Below are 4,629 nucleotides of genomic sequence, written 5' to 3'. Positions count from 1 at the left end.
CTGAGGACGAGCCCCAGGAATGCAGAGGTCACAAGCTCTTCACGGATCCAGCTTAGGAGAAGGGCTGATCTCGTACTTAACCGGACAGTAATATTTCACACCAAGCGATGCCTTGACTCTGCAGTTCATTTTCCAGTTGATTCTGAGCGCAGTTGAAAGGTTGGAACTTGTTGTGTAAAACCCTATCATGGCTTGCGTTCCTTGAAGCATACTGTGCTCATCAAGTTCAAAGGAAATAGTTTGGACTGTTGGCTTGTTGTGAGTCCTCCAGATGTACTCGCAGGGAGCATGCATAACCTCATCTTCCGCTCCAAATGTTTGTGTCTAGCATTTTTAAGTGAAGTAGTTGAAATTTAGTTCATAAATCCATACAAACGCTACTATTTCTAAAGCTGTATGTGATTAAAAAATGTACTCAGTTGAATATTTTTAGAGGTTGGCAGCGTTTTATATTACGTGATCTTTGTAAAATGAACAACACCATATTTTTAAAAAATTAATTAAGCACTTGCAACTTGTGACTCTAGCAACATACACTGTATTTCTTTGGCTTTTGAGAGGCTTGTCACCACAAAACTTTCTTCTTGTACTCTTCTAACTTTGCAGACACTGAAGTAAAATTCTTACCTGTTTTTTCTTCTCCACTGATTACACTTACTATAGTTTACTGCCTGATATATTCCCTTTCTTAACTTGGTAATCAACAATTCATTCAATGAAGCAATAGTGAATTTCATAAAAAGGAGGATAAGCTGAACAATATACATATATTTATGCATGTACAATCTTATGTTTTTGGTGATATCAAACCGTGCTATTTTTTAAACTAGAACTTAAACTTTATCATCTAAAATCTGTTTACATTGATTGAGAACATTAAATGAAAAGTCATAATTTTACTAAAAGTTCCGAAATATTTATTCTAACACAGAACCTCATAAAACAAGAAGCTGTTTCTAACAGTTATGTATAATTCAGACTGTACCATGCCTATTAAAGGTTATGCTGTTTGTTTATATTGCATCTGCTGTGGCGTCTGCCCTGCTTCTTACTGCCCGGCAAAGAAATTTCTCCATGGAATCCACATGTGACCTCTTAGTAGAGGTGGGGAGCACTTATGATTGCGGGTAATGTTTTTTTCTACAACTTCTGTCCAAATTCGTGACCATGGTTTGTGTTAATTGTGATGACAAACACAAGGAGGAGCATAAGTCAAAACTCCAGGAAGCAATAAACCAGAAAACATTAGAGAGATGACTGAGAAAAGCAGAAGGAACAAACTACTAGAAATAATGTAATGAGAAATACAAGCAGAACATTTCTGTATGACTTCCAGTAGAAGGACAATGAGCTTTTAATTAAGATATGTGAGACAGGCAGGAATTCAAATACAGAAGACAGATCAAACCAAGAGGAAGACGATCATCTTTTCAGTGCGCTGTAGTAATAAAAAAGCAATGAAGTTACAGTAACAGTTTCTGATTACCTGAGTTGAGTTTTTCAGCAAATCCGTTTGAATCTGACATATTGAACTGATTAGGCTTCTAATTTAGGGACTGTGTCATGTTTTATCATAACTGGGCTCAGATAACAACTCCGAATCTGTCTCTTCCAGCCTTACACAGTAAAGTGCAGGACGCAGAAATGGGCAGAGTTTCTGTATACTTCTACTGTCTGAGAATGCTTTCAGCATTTCTCCCCAGCCATGGTGGTATATCACCAGCATAGCTTATTTTCCTTGTTACTGAAGAAATAATTCCATTATTTCTCCTTGTGTCTGTTCTCAAAAAACAGGACTCTGAATAAATTTCCTTTGTGCTTTGAGGTCTTCATTTAGAAATCTGTAGGCACTAAGGCTGGCTAATAATGTTTGAACCTACTAGAAAAAGGACATAGCAGAAAAGAAAAATAGTGGTTTTGTCCTCTTATGACTACCTGAATGTCTATTAGAAGCAAATTCAATTTTTTTAGAAAAAATGTTGTTGTATGCAACTGAAAATACTAATTCATAGTTTAGTAATATTTTTGTTGGTTTCATAAGGGCATTAAATGCTCTTCTCACTTTGTCAGGAGAAGAATTTTCCATCTACTAAGTACAGTTCTTAACAAATAGTATTGAACTGATCTATATACTATCAGTTTTTTGATAAGGCAGTATCTCATGTTGCTCTCCTGACTTTATCAGAAAAGGAAGTAGTTAAGGGGAGAAAATCCTCCTGTTGCTGGTGCTATGATCTAAGCTGTTGCTTTTTTTAAATAGAGAAGGCTGTGAATGAGGAATATTAAAGCTTGTCAAATCGACAAGTTCTGCCTTATCTTTTAATTCGGGCTCTACTACTTTATATAAATACTGACTTCTGTGTCCCGTTGAAGCTGTTTGTCAGATTTTTAAATAGGTAAGTCCGGGCCCATAGTCAGTTCCTGGAAACAGCACGTATGTGTCTGTATACCATATTGATGTCAGTATGAAAGGTTTATCTTGTTTTCCAGAAACTTACCTTCTGCTTTAAAATAAGATTTAAGGGCATGTCCTTCAGCTGGTGAAGTTTCACAAGAGGATCCATGATCTGAATGAGCCGTGTGACACGCACACCAATGGATCAAACGGCAGCCTTCCAACGGTGTGCCCGCAGAGAACGTTAATAAGGGAGTCTGAGATGTGCCAGTCCTGACGGGAAGGTGAGTCAGGTGGGCAAAACGTGTATGTCTGACTTGTTCCTGCGTGGTGAACTGGAGTGTGGGAAGCAGAAAAATAATTCCCTAAGAAAGGATGCTCTCAGAGCAGCTTGACTGACAGGAACCAAGAGCTAGGTAATTTTAAATAGTAACAGTGTGCTTTGGTCAGGGAATGATAAAATACCTCTCTCAGTAGCAGGAATGCTTTAAACTATTCAGTAAAATATTCTGCTCATACTGCTGTCTGTAAACCTGGGCAAGTGCAGGACAGAAGGGTTGGGTGATCTGCCTATTCCTGTAACCACACCTCTAACCTCACTTCTGTACAAGTCACTGTTGTTAAGAAAATCTGGACTGCTCATAGCATCACTGTTTCTGAGATTAATCTTAAGGATACTTTTTTTATCATATCGGTTTATTCTGACACTGTCTTGGTTTGGGCTGAAATAGAGTTAATATTCCTTTTCAGGGACTAGATGAGTGCTGTGTTTTGGATTTAGCTTTGGGTTTGGTAGGGGAAGAATGCTGGTAGCACACTGGTGTTTTCAGCTGCTACCGAGACTTCAAGGACTCTCCGACTGCCCGTGTCCTGCCCGTGCGCCAGGGCACAGGGAGCAGGGAGGGAGCACGGCCACAGCACCCGACCCAAACTGGCCAGTGAAATATTCCATAGCATGGAACGTCATGCTCACTGTACAGAGGAGGGGTGGATGGGGAGGGGCTCTCTCTCTCTCTCTCTCTCTCTCTCTCTCTCTCTCTCTCACTTCTGGGATTGCGACTGTGGGATCTTGGTATCTCGGGGTCACCGGCCGGGAACGGGCTGGGGGTTGGTCAGCAGGTGGGGAGCAGTTACGCTGTGCATTGCCTGTTTATGTATTTCTTTTTGTTTTCCCCCCATCATCGTTATTGTTCTCATTTTATTGCCATTATTAAACTGTTCCTATCTCAGCCAGCGAGTCTCCCTTCCCCCTCTGATCCCCTCCCCCATTCCCAGGTGGGGGGGGAAGGGAGGGTGACCACCTGCGGGGGTTGGCTGCCCACCAGGCCCAAACCACAACAGACACCCGATCCAGTATTAAACATGGATAGAGAAAGAAAGAAAACTGATTTCAAGACAGTATAACCATCGTTGTCTTGCCCACCTTCCACAGGAACCTGTAGAACTCAATGATGAGGTTACTATGGTAGAAGTTGCACCTTAAAAACAAAATTATAATGTTTGTTAATCGGACTTAGAGATAAAAGCTTCTGAGTGGTCTGACATAAATATTTACATAACATAAGCTTATAGAATCATCTTAATGTTATCTCCATACTCTTTGCGATACCCCTATTGCTTGCAGCATTCTCTAACCTCTTGCGTACTCTACTGTGCTAATCTTTCTGCTCCCTTCTCGTTCTGCTTACCTGCAAAATAGTTCATCAGTGAAGATCTTAAGTAAAGGAAATATATTCCTCAGGCTTTATGGAGAAAAGCTACCCTTTTCCCTTCCTAGGAAAGCTTGCCTTTCTGTGCTTTAGTCAGGTAAAATTCCCATGAAATTGGGTTAAGAAACAATAAATAACTAGTAGTTCTGGTATATTAAAAGATAAACTTCGAGGTTAAACTCTCTTAAAAAAATTAAAATTACTGAATAAAAATAGCTACAAAAAACAATCTGGCCATAGCCTAAATATATATTTATTGTAGCCGCAGCTCTGGTTATCAGGATTAAGTAGCTTCACAGATTTCAGTCTCTGTTATTTTAGGGTACTAATAAGAAATGTGACTACAGTAAAAAGTACAGTCGGTTAAAATTACAATTTAAATGATCTGTTAATGGTACAGTTTGCAATTAGGATTATTTACCAGTTAGGCTTTTATCCCCTCTTTAATTTTTCTATACTTCTATATTGTACAAGAGGGACTAAATATGGTTATCTGCTGCAATACATATATTTTAGTTTCAATTT

Source organism: Tyto alba, unplaced genomic scaffold, assembly GCF_018691265.1.
Source record: "Tyto alba isolate M040663 unplaced genomic scaffold, T.alba_DEE_v4.0 Super-Scaffold_6, whole genome shotgun sequence".
Taxonomy (NCBI): Eukaryota; Metazoa; Chordata; class Aves; order Strigiformes; family Tytonidae; genus Tyto; species Tyto alba.
Note: the sequence above shows the minus strand (reverse complement) of the source record.